This window comes from Falco cherrug, chromosome 2 (genome assembly GCF_023634085.1).
Source record: "Falco cherrug isolate bFalChe1 chromosome 2, bFalChe1.pri, whole genome shotgun sequence".
Classification (NCBI taxonomy): Eukaryota; Metazoa; Chordata; class Aves; order Falconiformes; family Falconidae; genus Falco; species Falco cherrug.
The window spans coordinates 83,024,782-83,043,761 of record NC_073698.1 but is presented as its reverse complement, the minus strand read 5'-3'; the positions used below and the strand labels follow the sequence as shown (position 1 = coordinate 83,043,761).

The window sequence follows — 18,980 nt, the reverse complement described above, 5'->3', positions numbered from 1 at the left end:
GCAGTTAGCCTAGGAAAGGATCTGACTCAGGACGCTGAGACATTTTGCCTTGCTTGAGGCTAACCAGTGTTTGGTAAATAGGTCGAACCCTGCCGTCCCACCTCATCCTGTGCACCTCCATGATGGCAGGTACCATGCAACCCTGCACATGTCCTGTTACTGCTTTGCAGTAAATCCATCAATAGACTTAGGCAAGGAGAAAAGCACTCAAACACAATCTGTGATAATAACAGAGAGAGTAAATGGTCCCAGCATTATCGCATCCTTAAAGCTCCACTTGGGGAGCTCCTCCCTGGGCATTCATGTTTACAGTAAATTGTTAGGGGCTGACTCTTTCAACACAAGGAGAAATACCATATAAAGCTACTGCATCATGTATAAGATATAGGATATAGCAGGGTTATGAAGCATAGGTATATGATAATAAATATCCACAGCATGTGGCCTCAGGGGTAAAGGTAGCCCTACCTATCTCTCTTTACAGGGTAACATCTTAGCTGTAGTGTCTGGCCCCTGTTAGAACTGGACATACCTCTGAATCCTGGGTAGCATTGGCTTGCATCATTTCAGATGCTTGATCCTGCCATTCTTGAGCAAATCTCCCGTTCAACTGCATGGGCATTTTGCCCAATTCTCTGCTGCTTGGTTGGACCTTTTGGAGGTCAGGTTAAGAAACAGCGGGGAAGAAAGTGAGTGTAGCACTCTGTACCTGCTAACACACCAGACCATCTCAGTTCTACAGCCGAGCGGAGCTCAATATCTCCTTTTCAGGACAAATAACAGTCAAATCCCTGTGATAGATCATACAATTATTAATTCTGTTCTCAGGCGATACACATCAGAAGATGGAAGTCCTCTGAATGCAAGGTGGTAAGATAACACTTCAGGGAAAAAACCAACACCAACACACCTATACTCACAGCCCCACACCCCCCATTTAAGTTCCCAGTTCACTAAAATTTCAGAGGTAAACAATAAAAGTTATAGCAAAAAGATTCAGGTCACTGTAAAGACCAAAAGATGCCTCACTGTAGATGAGATGATGGCCTGTTGTACAGAAACCAAATACAAACTGACCTGGACAAAGACTAATTAAAAAGTGTTGCATCTGTTTGCATTCTCTGTAACTAGTTTGGCTTGTAACTGTTGGAGCTGAAACTGGAAATTGATTTCTCTCTGTACAAAAATCTCCCAGCTATTCAGAGGTTCAGCTTGCTGGCTGAGATTACCCATTCTCAGAAGATAAGTGATTTTTAAGGAGTTCTCCAGAGACATGTCACTCGGGAGACTTTCTCCTGGTTAACTATTCTCCAGCTAAACCAAAAAGCACAACACTTTTCTCACCATCATGAAAGTGGTCTAATGACCTGTTTCCAACTTGGTTTCTGAAGTCTCAGTGAACTTTAACAGAAACTTGTCATGAAGGCGTAGGACTAGTCATATGCTGCAGTCTGGGAGGTGGTGAGAATTCAGAGATATGTGATAGGAAGAAATTCCCTGCCGAGTGTGTTTGCTGAGGATCAATTTCTAACCGTGCTATGGCAAAACCAGCCAAAGATATTAGGGGAAGGAAGAAAACTCCTCCGTGAACTTGTGTGCAGACACTTTCACAAAAGCCCTTGCAGAGCTTGTGTTTTCCACCAATGTTCTGGCAAATGCAGTGGTATCACTTGTGCAAATGCTGGTGAAAAACAACTATAGGCATATCTTAAGGTTTTCTCTGAATGAATGTTCACAAATAATGCTTTGGAGAGCTCTTGGCTGGAACAAAACCTATCTAGTCAGAATTTCCAGCACAGCTAGGGACACTAGACTAAAACAGCAGATGAGTTGGAAAAAATACACCCTATGTACAGAAATGTCATGGGGACCTTCCATGACCCTCCCAGTGATAACACAGCAGAAATGACTAAGCACATAAAACCGTAAACTTCCGCACTGGGAACTGTGTCTCCTCGAGCTCTTAAAAGTCTGTGCGTAGGATATTGCTGTAAACTGGGCAGCACCAGTGCCTTCATTGATCAGGCAGGATGTATCCACTTCATACTGCACTGCGGGCTTTCCATTTGTGTACTCTTTCCTACGTTTCAGCGGAATTTTCATTTTAAGCAAATTTCAGCATAATCACTGTATTTGCTTAAACCTGCACATGTGCGACAAAGCTGTTCCTAGCCCATCTGCTCTGGCAGCCTCTGTCCTGTAAAACGGACACTCGTCTGAGGTGTTGGAAGCAGAAGGAGGGATCCCCTGTCACATGTGCAACTGAGGGCAGAGGCACTAGGGAACTGTTATCACCAGACACTAAGAGGCACGTGATTCAGGGCCAAAGTTTTACACTCCTCACACATGCATATGTATTTTACCTCATTATTGGCTTCAGCTGTACTTATTATTACCAATTTGTGTCCTGATGCTATTTTTCTAGGCAGCCTCAGTGGGAGACACTTGTGTGCAGAGCAATATTTGCATTTCTGCAAGCCTTTACGGGTATACATATTGTTAATACGCACATAAACAGGATGCCATTCATATTTAAACAGTGCTTTTGGAGTCGGATGGCATCACAGCTGAGGGAATGGAAATGCTCTGATTTGTATCACTTATTTCAGTGGAGGCTGCTTCCTTCACATATTCTGACTTCTGCAGAGCTGCTGTAATAAGGTAGTTATATTCACATAGGATGAGACACTAGGCGTTTAATAACCCCCGCTTCCTCCCCCAGAAGCCTAATAAGCTTGCTTTGCCAGTTGATCTTTACAGTCACTCGCCCCTCCGTTTTTTCCAGACTACTGTGCTTCCTTTATACTTCAGCTCTTTTCTTCAATGTCATTTGCATATATTCAAGGCCCTAAAGAAAAACAGCTCTGCATTAAAAGACTATTACAGAAATATATGCTATTTAAGTAACAATAGAACGTGTTTTTCATTGGGAGGGAAAAAAAAAAAAAAAGGATATTTTAGTTCCAAATAAGATTTAAAAGGATGTCACATGATGTTCAGTGTACTTTGGCTCACAGAATTTGTCCTGCAGTTTGTTGCAGCTTCTGCTTTAGTCAGTTCATCTCTTTTGCAGAAATAGGTTTGTAACAAGACTCTGTGTGTTCAGTCATGCCACCTCCCTCTTTGTCCGAGGCTTTTCCCAAGTGCAGATGACCAGATGCTTCGCTGCACTGCACCCTCTACTGCGATTTGCTAAGGGGGTGTAAAGCAGTGCCGCTTGTGCTGGGCAGCATTTCACACAGCCTTCAGCAGGCTGCAGGGAGCCCAGCTCAGCAGGGCTCATCCAGGCATCACTTCCAAAAGCTTTTCATTCCTAGGAGTCACGGCTGTGTCAGGCGGGAAGCTTTTCCACTGCCTTTATGAGATAAAGTGCCAAAAGGGGATGCATTTGCAAAAACATCAGGTGAAAAAATTCATGTTAGACAAATCCCCACCAACTTCGTGGGTGTTTACGTTGTGTGCCTGGGGGTCTGTCTCATCACCCCCGACAGGTTTAATGGCCAGGGCTGAAGCAGTTCTTGTCCCAGCTGTCTGCCATGGCCTTTGGCTGGCAGTCACCGTCACTCAGGAGAACTTGGTGACTGGGCTGGGTGTCCTCTCCACAACTTTCTCAAGGCACAGTCCTGCAAGTGGATTAAACTGACCTAAAACCACATTGCTTCCCAAAGGGATGGTCCTGCCTTCCTCCAACCTGGCTGCATGCTCCTGGTGCCCCCATGCTGGTGCTGCTGATCCTGCAGCCACACAGGGAGTGGGAGCCAGGCGCGACAGGGCTGAAAGCTCACCCAGCAAAAGGAGAAAAAGATCCTTTTTCACCAGGTCAACAAGATGAGCTGTCCCACCCTGCAATGAGGTGGCAGGAGCACATGGCTGGGAGAAGTGGGATCTCTCCCTTTCAGTAGTCCATTCCTCATAGTTCAGCTAAGCTGATGGCAAAGTCACATTTTGAGTTTACTGCTTGAGCGGTAATTTAAGCTGCTGTCAGCTTTTGGTTCTCCTTGGCATCTGGGGCTGGCTGGCAGTGCTGCAGCCACAGAGACTCACCAGTGCCTCTGCTAGGGGACAAGACACTCCACCAGAGAGAGAGAAGGGCAGAGGATGGCAGCAGTACCTGCACCTGCTGCAAATCCATCTTCTTGCTTCCTTCTTTGGGAGGGCTGTTTTTAACTGGATCATCTCAGTGACCCAACATGTCGAAGTGCAGCTTCACAAACAGTTGCATCAGTGCAAACAAGGTGGAAGCAAGCTGGAAGAACATGGGGACAGGGGAGTCCCTTGGGCCAGCCTTGCCACGGAGCCACCGTGCTGTGAGGGCCACCACCACCAACATAGGGCTCTGGAAAGGTTCAGGAGGGAAGAGGCTTCCCTCTTGCATTTGAGTGTATAAATGTGTTACCCATTCCCTTCAAGGAGCTTTGCCCTTGCCTAGGCTTTGTGAAGGACTAAGCAGAATGCATGAAACATCCTAATGTCTTCCCCGGTGGCAGAAGAACTAATGCTCTAAGAGGAAGGACAGTTTGGCTGTATTTTCAGCATATATTTTTTTGCCAGTGAGTGAGGAGGTGGCCGCTTTATAAGTGTGAAAACAAGAGGCAAATGACAACAGACTATTGCTTCCATCCCTGTGTTTCAGAAAGCAGCAGACAAACCAGACGGTTTTTGAAGGCAGGACAAAAGGTCCTCCAAACAGAAATCCGCAGGGTCATGACTCTTCAGTGCTATTCTCATGAGAGAACAGAGAGGATTAAAAAAAGAAATCCTAAAACCCCAGTGACATATTTACCAATTTTAGATGTGAAATAAAAACAACTAATTTCTCCACCTTTATCCAAGGATTTCCATCGCCTATTTTTACTGGGCATCCAGGGCAGACTCACAGATAACTGCACTTCATCATTCCACCAGGAAGCTCATTCAGACTGCAACTTGGACTATTGGTTTTTAATTTTAATGCAGTTTTTCATTGTGATAGCTCTTCCATCTGACACAGAATTGCCACGTTGCAAATTGAATACAATAAAATTGCTAATCAGCCCATTAGAATATGTTGATGGTATAACATCTATTAGTTATTGAATAATGTCTTCCTCCAATGTATTTTGAATTAAGTCTGCATGATAACAAAATTAATCCAGATAAGTATACCTACCCATAAATGCAACATGTACATGCACGTGCAGACAATCCCATACAAATACCAGGGAAAGAAAGTGTGTCTTCAAGTAGTGAAATAAAGAATTAAAACAAAGAAATTATCCATGAAGTAAGACAGGCTAGAGCAGTTTGCTCTGATCATGTGTCTTTCATGGGAACACAAGACCTATTACAGTCTCCAATCTCATATCACACAGAATTTCTTTGACTTCAGGGGCTTCTTATCCTGGGAATACTTCCCACATTTTACTTTCCCAACAGTTAAACCAAACCACTCTCCTGCACTGACATCTTCTTACCCCATTTTCTCCTGCTTTTTCTAAGCTCTTGCCTGACAGTTTCTTAGGTCCTTAATTCTGATATGCAGAGGCTACAATTTTTCTTAGCACCCCAAGAAGAAAAGCCCTTAGTTCTTTTAAGGTCTCACTCAATTTCTCTACCCCAGTGCAAGTCTTCCCTTGCTTTACTATTGCAAAGACGCAAAACATGAACTTCTTTTCTTGGCTTCCCTTCCTTGGGGAAAGATAATTTCCTACACCGGCAATTTCCCCTGTCAGCATCCTCTGGTGCTACATCCTGCGTGGCTGAGAGCTGCCACACCAAGAATGCCTTTGTGTGAAGCTGAAAATAGATAGAAAGTAGCAGTGAATCCAAAATTTATCTTCCTTGTTTAGTATGCTCTGTTAAAAGCTCCTAATCATTATAAAGGAAGAATTGTTGAAGCTGTTAAGGGGAAATTTGTCCCTGTCCCCAAACATATGTTCTTTATATTCAGCAGAATCAACCTTTATGGTAATCTTCTAAAAGAAACACAGCAGTCCTATTGTAAAGCCCTATAATTTGGAGGAGTTTATTTTCTGATAGGAATCTTGGGATTTTAAATGGGTCAAAATCCAGAATTAGCCAGTAATGCATAATAAGAATATAATATTATAGAAACTTTCTCGTAAAATAGTACAGCCTGCTGTAAGAGCAACTGTGGTCAGAATCTTACTGACAGTTTGATTTTCATATATTTGAAATGATAGTCCAGGTGGATTTGTAACCTTGGGCATTTGAGAAAAATGTCACTAGGCATCTCTGCATCTTTATGTACCTAAATACCTTCAAGGATCAGGTTCTCAATGTGCCTAAAGCCCATACAAACCAGCATCTGTGTCACTTAAGGCACATGTCTGAGAGTAATCTACTTGCAAGAATCATTAGGACTCTTACCATACGCAGATAAGAAAAGGAACAATACACTTGAAATGTGCAAAGATGATTCAGTTCAATCTGAGGAGAGTTGCTTTGTATTCCCCGTCAGTTTAACAATCGTTTCATCTTTCAAGGAAATTATAACTGTGATTCATTTGGACAAAGTTACCAACTTCTCTTTTTATCTAAGTCCTATTATTGGTGCTTGTCACAGCCATTCAAGGACCTCCTGGGAACCAAAATGGACAATTGCATCCTCCTCTCTCTGCCAGCAAGAGACTAGGTATCATTAACAATGCTTACATTAATAGCAAATTTTGGAGGGACTAAATGCGCCCCTGCAGGACACCATGGATGAAGAGACAGGATACACATTTCAGTTCAAAGTCCTGTCTGTGAGTGGAGGTCTGTGACATTTTCCCATTCAAAATTAGACATTCATAAGTTCACTGCAGCAAGGTGCACATTATTGTTTTGGTCTATGGAATCAATAGCTGTGAGAGAAGGAGTGCAAGGTGGCTTTTTGAAAAAGGGAGTGTTTTTCACAATGGAAAGATCCATAATGTGTAATAAGTGGCTGTAGGTGGTTCCCTGCCCTTGCTCTTTTTTGTGCCGTATAGGTCTCAGGGCTCTGAAAGGAACTGGAACACAAGGTGAGGTCTTTTATCAAACTTTGTGTTACTGTGGATAATGTGGCATCCATATTTTGCCATATTATGTGAGCAGAGGAGACTTGTAGAAGCGAAATAGCTTGAGCTTTGTCTAGGTGAGGTCAAAGTGGGGCTGGAAAGCAGAGGGGAAGCCTGGCTTGTGGCCAGCTGCAGCCCACCAAACCTTTGTGTGCTGCCAGGCAAAGGGATTTCACATCTACAGCCGAAAGCCAGCTGATCTTGGAGGCTGTAGTGATTTTGCCTGGCAGCAGCAGGCAAGGGGCTACACTGGGATGAGTGTCCTGGCACTCCAGGGTTGGAGCAATAAGCTGGTTTGAGCAGAATGCAGCCTGCACCCCTGGAGTTACCACAGCTCAGGACACCCTGCAGCAGCGTGTTCCTGCTCCTCGCTGCTCCTCCATCATTCTGGGTGCATTTTACCTGGCAATGAGAAACCATTGCAGGCCCTGCTTCATGGGTGCCATGCCACTGAGGCTTAGAGGACACTGCTCTCAGGGGATGGAGGGTGGGAGATGTACAGCTTGACACTCCCTTCTCAGGGGGGGTACGAGGGGGCTGAATTTTCTAGTGGCCAGGGCTTTTCCTGCAAGTTGCAGCCCATGTCAGACTGAGGCAGTGCTCACCCCCAGGCTGAACTCTGATCCAGAATAAACAGAAAAATTCTGCATTTATGCTGTTGCCAGCTGTGTCAGATGGAAGTACTTACTGCACTGCAAATAACTTTTGTTACATGATGCCCCACTGCAATGCTTCATCCACTAAAGAAACAAAGCTCTGAGAACCACTGGACTTCGGGCAAACGCCAGGGTTATCCCTGCACCTCTTATAAAAGATTTACGTCCAGTCTGGAGTAAGATGGTGGCATCAAAAAACCCCACCATTGCTATGAGACTGAAGGTAGCAGTGGCAGTATTTAATGCCTTATCTCACTTAGGTATGGTCAAAGTTGCTATATTCATTCCTTTCTAAAGTGGACCAGACTGGTATAAGTACATCTATGTAATCTGGAGGCTATGTAACTATAAGACAGTCTGCCTAGTCTCAAGATCATAAACTGAGATAAAAGAGAGCATTAGGTAATCTACTCCATCTTCCATCCCTTGCAGAATCTTTCCCTGTTAAGTCATAGAATCATAGAACGGTTTGGGTTGGAAGGGACCTTAAAAACCATCTAGTTCCACCCCCTCTGCCACAAGCAGGGACACCTTCCACCGGACCAGGTTGCTGACAGCCCCATCCAGCCTGGCCTTGAGCGCTGCCAGGGATGGGGCACCCACAGCTGCTCTGGGCAGCCTGTGCCAGTGTCTCACCACCCTCACAGTGAAGAATATTTTCCCTATACCTAATCTACATCTACCCTCTTCCAGTTTAAAGCCACCTCCCCTTGTCCTGTCACTACATGCCCTTGTACAAAGTCCCTCCCCAGCTTTCCTGTAGCCCCTTCAGGCACTGGGAGGCTGCTGTGAGGTGTCCCCGGAGCCCTCTCTTCTCCAGGCTGAACAACCCCACCTCTCTCAGCCTGTCTTCATAGGAGAGTTGCTGCAGCCCTCTGATCACCTTCCTGGCCCTCCTCTGGACTTGCTCCAACAGGTCCATGTCCTTGTTACACTGGGGGCCCTGGAGCTGAATGCCGTACTCCAGGTGGGGTCTCATGAGATGAGAGCAGAGTAGAAGGGAAGAATCCTCTCCCTCGACCTGCTGGCCATGTTTCTTTTGATGCAGACTAGGATACGGTTGCCTTTCTGGGTTGCAAACACACATTGCTGGATCATGCTGAGCTTCTCATCAAGGAACACCTCCAAGTCCTTCTCCTCAGGGCCGCCCTCCATCTATTCTCAATCCCTGCCCAGACCGTATTTGTACTTGGGATTGCCCCAGTCCAGGTGCAGGACCTTACACTTGTCCTTGCTGAACTTCATGAAGTTTGCATGGGCCCACCTCTCAAGCCTGTCAAGGTCCCTCTGGATGGCGTCCCTTCCATCCAGCATGTCAACCACACCACATGGCTTGGTGTTGCTGGCAAACCTCCTGAGGGTGCACTCAGTCCCATTGTCCATGTCCCTGACAAAGTTGCTAAGCAGCGCCAGTCCCAATACTGACCTCTGAGGAACACCACTCCTCACTGGTCTCCACTTGGACATCGAGCTGTTGACCTCAACTCTTTGAGTACGACCATCCAACCAATTCCTTATCCATCCAGTGGTCCATCCATCAAATCCATGTCTTTTCCATTTAGATACAAGGATGTAATGCAGGACAGTGTCAAATGCTTTGCACAAGTCCAGGCAGATTATGTCAGTTGCTCTTCTTATCCACCAGCGCTCTAACCCCACTGTAGAAGGCCACCAAATTTGTCAGGCATGATTTGCCTTAGTGAAGCCATGTTGACTGTCACCAATCACCTCCTTATTTTCCATGTGCCCTAGACGTAGTTTCCAGGAGGATCTGCTCCATGATCTTGCAGGACACAGAGGTGAGACTGACTGGCCTGTAGTTCCCTGGTTTTTCCTTTTTTCCCATTTGAAAAATGGGTGTTACGTTTCCTCTTTTCCAGTCGGCGGGAACGTCACTGGACTGCCACGACTTCTTAAATATGATGGATAGTGGCTTAGCAAGTCCCACTAGTGCTTTGTTGTATATATTTTAAGTGTCCAGAATGACTGAACTTCTACTCTTCAGAGATTATCTTGAAACTTAGCAGGACTCTCCAGAGGGAATTTTTTTGTTGTTGTTGCTAGTTAGTCTTACATTTTGCCTCCTTAGAATTAACTCCACAGTTCCTGTTTCACCCTGTTGTGGTTTAACCCCAGCCAGAAACTAAGTACCATGTTGCCTCTTGCTCACTCCCCGCCAACCCCACCCTGAGGGATGGGGAGGAGAACTGGAAAGGAATGTAAAACTCGATGGTTGAGATAAGAACATTGTAATAAATAAAATAAAAGTAGGAGACACGCACCCCAAACCAATATTGATAATAACAACAATAATAACAATTATAATGAAAAGGAGGGAGAAGGGGAGAGGACTAAAATCCAAAGGAAAGGGAGAAAAAGACAAGTGATGCACAATACGGTTGCTCACCACCTGTTGACTCATGACCAGGCAGTCCTGGAGCAGTGGTCAGCAGACCCTGGACAACCCCCCCCCAGTTTATATACTGAGCATGACTTTCTATAGTATGGAATGCCCTTTTGGCTAGCTCAGGTCAGCTGTCCTGGCTCTGCTCTCTCCCAGTTTCTTGTTCCCCTCCAGCCTTCTTGCTGGCAAGGCCTGAGGAACTGAAAAGTCCTTGACTTAGTATAAACATTACCTAGCAACAGCTAACATCTGTTATCGACATTATTCTCACACCAAATCCAAAACACAGCGCTGCACCAGCTACTAAGAAAAAAATTAACTCTATCCCAGCTGAAACAAGGACACATCCTAAAATATGTTATATTTTGATCTTGGTTCCTTTCACAAGAACCAATGAATTCTTATTAGCATCTTCAGAAGAAGCTGAGAGTGATCTCAGCCAAGATAAGTCTAAGGAGGGAGTGCAGGAATGTACACTGCTGTAAGGAACAGCCCCATCCCTTCTTGCTCCATCCAGCTTCTAGATGCTAGAAAGCATCTAGCACAGCCTGCTCCTGCTGCAAGCAAGCAAGCTGGCTGGACATTAGAAATACTGGTGAAATCCTGGCAAATTATGTCAGGCTCTCTTTTTAAGTAAACTCATAATGAATGCTTTGAGCACGTACCTGAAAAAACCTGATTGCCAGGCTTCAGAATCTGGAATAGCAATGATACATCTAGTTTGTGACTAGCTGAGCAGCAGCAAACCCCTGCCCGCACGTCCCACTTGTTTGTCACCTCAGTGGTACCAGCAGGAAGCACCTACTAGTAAACCAGTGCTTTTCTAGTGCCTCTGTTATCCTTCCCTACAGCATCTTGCCCCACGCCGCATTCACCTCTTTCCAGTGGTATTCACATATGTCAGAAGTGTGTTGTTGGTTATTTTGTCACCTTTCTAGCTGTCACTTTGTTGAAATTTACATTTCTCTCTTGTCTCCTAAGTCAGAGCTCAGTCTCACTGACCTTCAGCAGATACCACTGCAATTATAGCCTTTTTCTCCTGACCTTCTTTACGCACATTTTATTGCAGACTAGCAATGTTTACCCTTTCTTTAGCAGCTGAACAAGCTGATGAGCTCCAAGTGTAAAAACAGGGGGTCTTCTCAGTGTACCTCAGTGAGTGGGGGTCTTGGAGGTAATAAGAAGAATGTAGCGTAAGGCTTTGGCCCCTCTGAAGAAAAAGCTAATTTAAAACCAGTGCTTTTCATGTTGTCAAAGAAAATCAGTAACAGGCAAGAAATAATCCTCTTATATAACAGGTCAAATAATAGTATGTCATCAAGGTGCTTTTAACTTCATTAAAATTTGTCCCTTGATAGGTGACACTTTAATTATGTGACCAGGTAATAAAATAATACATGCCTGAAAACTTATGTCCAGCCCACACATAATTAATGGTCCTAAATTAACCCTGGATGATAGGGTAGAACTTAATCTTAGATAGAAAATAATCTACTGGACATTTTTCACATGCCTGTTTTGGAGTTTTGAACTGACAGTTCAATTTGGCAAAGTAAGTGACATAGTGACATTAATCTAGCCCATAAGATAAACAATAAAGGTAACAAATGCTTTTTAATCTACACCGTAATGGTGCCATGATCCAACAAAATGTCAGGAATGTGAGGATTAGACTTTTACATTGCTTTAGCATAAGTGTTTCCCCAAGGGTCTTGGCAAGATCTTGAGCTGGGAGGTGGGTTCCCAAATGGTGTATGGAGAGAAGCCTGGGTGATGGCTGGAGAGGGCTTTGTTTCACTTCCACCAAGCCTGTTGCAGCACTGACTGGACAGCTTTCCAGCCCCATGGGAGAAAAGGTGCAAGATTTCCTCAAGGAGGTAGCAAACACCATTTTAATCTCGGGTACTTGGATGAAAGTTGGCCGGAAGAGCATGTTTCAAAGGTCTGGATTTCAGTATAAGCTTGCTGCTGATCTGTGAAAAAACAAATCTGGAGTGTTTTTTTCAAGCATTGCTATGAAACAGAGATGTAGTTTGTATAGGTTTAGGCATGAAAAGGGTGATTGATCTAAAGGCAGTGTACTTTGACTTATGTATCAAATATTTGAATATGCCTGTCTGATAGGAAAGTGATCTTAGATAACATGAATTTTTATATACTGACCTTTAGAAATAAATGATTTAAGAAATAAAACCAATCTGTGCCAGAAAATCTTAATCTGTGAACCTTAAGTCTGCTTGCCTTTAGTGCTATTTGTTGGACTAAAATCCCTGAAAAAAAGAATAAACTATGTTGGTCAGAAAACTTGGTGCAAGTCATAAACTCCAAAGGCATAGCTCCAGGATTCAACCACTGTGTCCTAAACAACACAAGTCTCATCTAATGTATAAATGTCTCCAAAGCATTTATCGCTGTAGTGTCTGGGCCGATCACATAGATTTTGGGATACAGTGGGATCTGTCCAGAAGAGATGATCAATTTCCCATGCAGCTGCTGTGCTGCCCTTTGGCTTCACCATTACATTTAAAAGAATGGAAGTAACTCTGACCACAAGCATGTGGTGTCCTGATGTGACTTTAATGCTGACATTCAGGTAGGATTATTGGGGTTTAGATTTTCTTTGCTGCAGTTCCCCAAACATTTTCCGAGAGTAGAACCTCTGGCTATGCTGCTCCATTCATGTCCTGCTGCTCCCAAATATCAATTTTGGGTATCAGCAACTCCAGCAGTAAAAATGAACTGGAAAGACAAAGGTATGCTGTTTCAAAGATGCCCACGTGTATCTATCACTTCTACCCTGGAGAATGGGAAGCTATTGGGGAGCTTTGATGGTCTACGGGGAGACAGACCAGACAGGGATGGGACTGACCTAGCCCGGCCTGGAGGTTGTTCTATTTTATGCCTGAAGGGAGTATAAAAATCCCCATGCCACCAGGAACCAGCAGAATCTGCACCTTCCACCTTCCCCAACCCCTGGTATTTCCACTAATGGCCTGTCTCTGATGCTGGGTGTAAGCAAATGCAATGTCCAAATGCTGAAAGTTATGGAAGTTACCCTCAAAATGTACTGTTCACCCCTAACTGGCAATCTGCAGGTAGAAGAAGACAAGGGTAAGTTTACATGTTAGAGTGTGCCCAAGTGCCCAAATGCCACTCTTGTGGTGGTGTTCCTTCAAAAATAAAGCAAGCAAGCAGTGACCATCAGAATGTTTCTGAAGTGCAAAGCATGTAAGAGAAATTGTTATTTATTGATAGTGCGCTGGAAACTCCCTGGGAAGCATATCTGCCAGCAGTGATATCTGCATGTCAATCTAACTCCCTTTCTCTATTCTGTAGCAAAAAAAGAGCTGCATTATTGCTCTTGCTGCTGTGATCTCCTCTCAGGCTGCTCTAATACATCTCTCCTTTTGGGATAAACCCCCTAGCATGCCATCTGTCTTAAGTTCCAGTTCCTCCTCAGCGCCCACCACTGCTTCCCACACACAGCCTGAACCAGAGGCTCCTTAGTACCCTGCCCAAGCCTGCACTGATAAACCATGGGCCGAGGGAGGTTTTGGAGGTCACTGACACTTCTGTTGGCCCAGAGGACCTAAGTGAAGCGGCTGAGATAGCAAGGGACACTGATGCAGCATGTCCACATCATCCCTGTGGGCTCAAGCTTTGCAAGTGTGTTTCCTCTTCCCTGTGCAGAGCTTGCCCGGCCAGGACAGTGTGCTCATGAACGCTGGCACGGGATGCATCAGGAGAGCATCAGGCAATGGCAGGACCTGGTGTTTACTTCCCACCATTTGCCCTCTGCTGGGCTTGAGGCTGCTGCCCAGCGGTGAGCTAATGAGACCACTCTGACCTCAGAGGACTGGCAGAAAAAGTTTTCATTACAGAGAGTGGCTGTGGAGCACTGGCATGCTTGGCAGGACAAAGGAACGTGGTACTGTCTCCAGAACCATTTGGATGCCCAACAGCTGAAGCAACCAAGGTTATGGGGTAGCATCTTGTCAAAACCCTTACAGGAGGGCAGGTAGAGTAGGATTTTCTGTGTTTCCAAACAGCATCATTTAGGTGGTGGGAGGCCGACTTGGTGTCCAGCTTATTCCCTGGGCCTGAAGTTTTTTACTAGACAGCCTCTTCCAGGTGCTCTGATCCAGACACTGGTTTTGGATGCATTTTCCCAAATCAGGTTTCACACTTGGCTCTCGCCAGATATTAACTAGCAATCTGTTGTGCTCCTGCGGCCAATGGACAGTGCAGGGGAAAAGGAGTTTTTATCTGAGTCTGTGTGATGAGAGCTGGATGCTGTGGAAAAGGAGCAGCCTTCATGGAAAACACGCTCAGGGAACCTCCAATGTACAAAAGCCAGAAGGTAGCTCCCAGCGCACTGGATGCAGGTAAGGAATGGAATGGAGCGGGAAGTATGAGCCTGGGCCAGTGCGATACGACATCAGAGAACAGTGATAACTGGAAATGCTGCCCAGGTTTGGGTAGCAGGATCCTGTGGGTGAGGAGCACAATGCAAATGAAAGTGTGTTCGATCTGGTTTCCTTTCAGGCTGCAGCTCTTTGTAAAAATCTGCCTATACTGGGGCTGTTTGGCAGGGTGTCCTGCAGGGAGCCAGCACCGCATCACACACTCTGCATTGGCAGGACGTAGCCAGGCAGACAGCACAGTTACCAATTAATAGCAGACAGCAATATTTAAACTAATAATTAAGGGGATCAGCATAAAACAAAACTCTTATTAAAATTAACAACACAGTCACTAAAACTGATGCTGTTTCAAGCTATTCATTATAGCTAACAACCAAATCTAGCCAACAGCACTTGATCAGGGCTGGTGCTGTTTTTAGTTTTATGTCTTCTGGAGACAGGGCTTACCTGATTTCAATGCTCTGTGGACACATCGACGTAACCAACTGGAGTTGACGCCAAGTGGGAAGGACTCTAGTTCATTTTGCTGCCTCCCATTATGGTTCCAAAACCACACATGCACACCACATCTTTACCAGCCATGAGGTTTGTGCCAGTGCAGTCTCTGGTGCAACGCACCACACAAATTCAGAGCGCTAACAGCTGGCAGATCTCCTGTCTACTCTGCAAGTGGAGCGTCCTGGGTGGCACGGCACTGCATGACTCCAGCCTTGGGTCCAATAGGTGGGAAATGGCCCTGAGCTATTCACTGCTGTGATCAGGTGAATGCCTTAGTGCAACTGCAAGAGACAAAGTAAAGACACAAAGAGTATTTATAGCAAGAACCCTTCCAGCACACTAAATTGCTAAGGTAGATGCCTGTTGCAAATAACTTTTGAACATTTTGACAAGGTATGAAAGTCTTTAAAGTTAATCAGCCTCCAAACTGTGCTTGCAAAGGGGCAGGCAGACAGGGCTGTATTAATGTTCCCACTGAAGGGAAGGCTGCAGTATGAATTTGCACCTCCTCTGAGAGAAGTGAATCCACACATGACAGGATCCTCCAAACGAAGCTGCCCTGAGTGATCAAATTATCACAGCATAAGAAATATTTGACCCCTAAAATAGGGGGTTCCTGCCCCTCAGCTGATGTGATACAAATCTGTGATGCATCCTCTCCTGGTCCACTGCAAATACACAGTAAAACATTTGCTTGAAATGCTTTTATACTTCACCCTGCATTTGAAATGGTCTAGAAGTGCATGCAGCATTGTTTACCATGTCTCTTAAGGGGAAAACCTGCTCAAATGTGATTTCCAAGAGACTGAGTTGGTACAACAGCAGATGCTAAACTGGCAAAGAAAACTGCCATCAGATTTTTCCTTCAGCTTTTTATCTGTCTGCCTATATCCTTCATTAGACCTCCCACTCTCCCTCCTGTATCCCTTTGAACTCTCCACTTTTTAATCCTAACAAGGTCGCACTTTTGCTTCGTGGCTTCAGATCCAGCACTCTTCCTGCCAAACTCCAGCCAGCTAATTGTTCAACTCCTTAATGCTTTCAAGGTCGAAGGACGTGGCACCTCCCCCTGACCTCCAGGGCACTTTCAATCTCTTATGAGCTGAAGCGAGCAGCCACCTCGGTCTAAAACCTCCTCATCAGCTGCACTGCAGTAGCATCAGAAGGACCCAGGGAGGATCAAGGCCCCCTTGCGCTCCGATCTGCATAAACAGCCAGTGAGAGACAGGTCCCGTCCTCCTGAGGTTATGGGCTGAAAGGGAAAGCAGGCAGAGTGAAGGCGAGTGGGATACACGTAAGCGGAGTAATCATGATGATGCTAGTCACATTGCTTGTTAGTCTCTCTTTTTTTTTTTCCCTCCCCCCTGATATGAAAATAAAATAAGTTGGCTTGTTTCTGGGAGTGTTGTAAATTAGTATTTGCAAAAGTGATCATCTGTTTCCATCCAGCTTGGTTCTGTGCCAGTGCTGCTCCAGGCTGCGCTTCCTGAGGAGGTCCTGTGGCTCTTCAGGAATAGCACAGCACGGAAGCACCAGAAGATGAAGGAAAAACACTTGTTTGCCCACCCACCCCATCAGAGACGGCTGCAGTCTAGTAATAAGCCTGCCACCAGCAAGCTGAATGCAATGTAGCCCAATGTGTCCTGTCAGCCACCAGCTTAGGGCTGGAGAGACGGGAGGGACTGTCCCCTCGCTTACCCTCATTACAACGCAAAAGGGAGGGAACATCCCAGCTGGTTCACAGAGCGTACACCTGCCAGGGGAGAAGGAAAGTTTTGAGAACTGGAAAAATTGCCCTGAAGTAGGGTACAATATCACTTCAGACTAACCCTAAGGAGAATAATTTATTCTGCTCTTCCTTGGGCAGCGGAAGCGCACCAGCATCACAGAACTGCAAGGACAAAGGACAGCCTGTCCTGTCCCGATGCGAAAAAGTCCTACCTTAAAAGTGAGGCTTCAGAACAATGTGTGAGAGTTTGATTTGCATCCAGAGTGGAATCGTGCTTGCCAGCCATCAGGCTGATGTGATTTGAAGCAGCTGAGATATTAAATGCACTAAACCAGAATGTATAATAGCCATGCTGGCAGACCTTTAATTATTGTCGTGCTTGTGGGCACTGATATCATTCAAATTAAAAGCTTTCCCCACTACTTGCATTTTTTTAATACGTTGATGTACTCTGCACTGATGGATTGTCCTCTCTTGTCCTTCTCTCACAAAATGCTTGGCACAATTTGTTCCAGTGCAGAAATAAAAATTACTGGCACTCACCTGCTGTATTTCTGGTGCTCTTTTTGTTTTGTTTTAAAGCATCGACCCCCTAACTAGAAGAAAAGTTTGGTGAGTTTGGAGGGGTAGTGTTAATTCCTCAGTCACCAATCCTTTCTCAGAAAAAGCAGGAATGCTCATTATTAATAGCAAGACTGAAGTGCTGGTGCAAGCTTCCCTAGAGCAGTGCCTTTGACAGTGCTGGCTGGTGACACGGAGAAGTTTCCTTGCTGTGTGCTGCACAGATGCCCTGATTTTCCTCTCTCAGCTGGTCCAAACAGAGGTATTTTCAGCTAGTGCAGTGCTCAGATACAGCAGCAGAAAGCTTAAGCAGCTCCTCCGAAACTGAAGCAGCTTCTCTGTTTGCACCATTGTCACTGATACCAGAATGTAGTTCCTTGTCTACTGCCGTGATAAGGCTGCTCACTTGCTCAGTGTAATTCTGGAACAAGTGGAACTGTTTTAAGCAGAATAAGCACAGTAGCAGCACAAAATACGTATCAGAAAAGTTGTCCATGCCCTCTCCTGAGATGGAGAACTGATAAACTAGGCAGATTAATATTCTCATTTATTACCCTGGATGACAGGCATGGCACATCCTATCTCCATCATATGGAGACTCATTTGTAGGACATGCAGCACTCATGTCTTCCACACAGCTTCCAAATTACAGTCCCTGATTTGACACAGCTGGTGCAAAATTTCTTTCAACTCTTGCTACATTCTGTGGTTCTGCTTGCTGTACTTGTTACGCAGCTCGTTTTACCTGTGGGGCAGTGATGGAGCACAGTTAGAAAGGGGCTGAGGCTCAAACCAGGACAGTGCTTACCCCTACCTCATCTCTCCCTAGCCCTGAGCCTCGGCCTCTCTGCAGACCCCAGAGCAATGCTACTGCTTCACAGGGAAGGTCACGCCTTGTAGCCTGCTTTGGCCATTGGAGACTTGGTCTAATTGCCTGCATGCAGAACCAGAAGGCAGAAAACTCCTGTGTTTATAAACTTGACTGCAGCACTAAATCTTTCACTAGCTTTGAGCAATTCACCTTTCTGCCTTAGTTTCCCCATGTGTAAAAGTGAGATAACGTTTACTTTCCTCCCAGGGATATTGCAAGGATTAATTAGTTAACTGAATTTGCTTGAAAGGTGAAAAGCGTTTTACACATGTTAAGTATTGTTGTTTCTCTGGGGCAAAACCCCCTCCCTCCGCTTTATACAAGTGATTTTAAAAGCTTAAAACCAGAGAAAAGAAAAGCTGAGGATACTGTCTAACTCAAAACCAGCAGGATGTGGGAATGCTGATGAAGGGAGATCATCCTAATATGGAAAGGGCTGCAAACATGAAACCTTTCAGACCTTTGGAAGCCAGATGAGGTGAAAATGAGCAGCATTTTAGTGGACAAGTGGACAAGATCTCTTCCTTGGCTCTTGGCTCAAGCCCAATGGAGTCAGCAGCCAGCTGTCCTGACTGTCTGGTGGCCTCTGAATCCAGTCAATCTGGCAGCAGGCATGGCATGGGCCTTACTGGAAAAGATACTATCCCAGTTGGGCTTCCAGAAGAGCGAACAAGTTCACACTGCAAGTTCACCATGGCAAGGTGAGGAAATCTGCACTTTCCCTGCCCAGGCTAGGTCCAGCCTTTGGAATTAAATGCTGGATCACACAGCTATTCCTCCTGCTTCTCACCAGCATT

The 18,980-nt window shown here is 45.3% G+C and overlaps 1 long non-coding RNA gene across 2 annotated transcripts in view; it reads right to left on the bottom strand.

Annotated features, from left to right (window-relative positions):
• Positions 1-18,980, bottom strand: part of LOC114017739 (uncharacterized) — a 68,711-nt gene that overhangs the window by 27,156 nt on the left and 22,575 nt on the right. Inside the window, exons 3-4 of one of the 2 annotated variants that reach the window (XR_003562985.2) lie at positions 14,972-15,303; positions 11,696-12,073 (exon numbers count right to left, since the gene is read on the bottom strand). This is a non-coding gene — a long non-coding RNA (uncharacterized LOC114017739). Of the gene's footprint in view, positions 1-11,695; positions 12,074-14,971; positions 15,304-18,980 lie in introns of those variants that run through there. The other variant, XR_003562978.2, reaches the window with a different exon arrangement.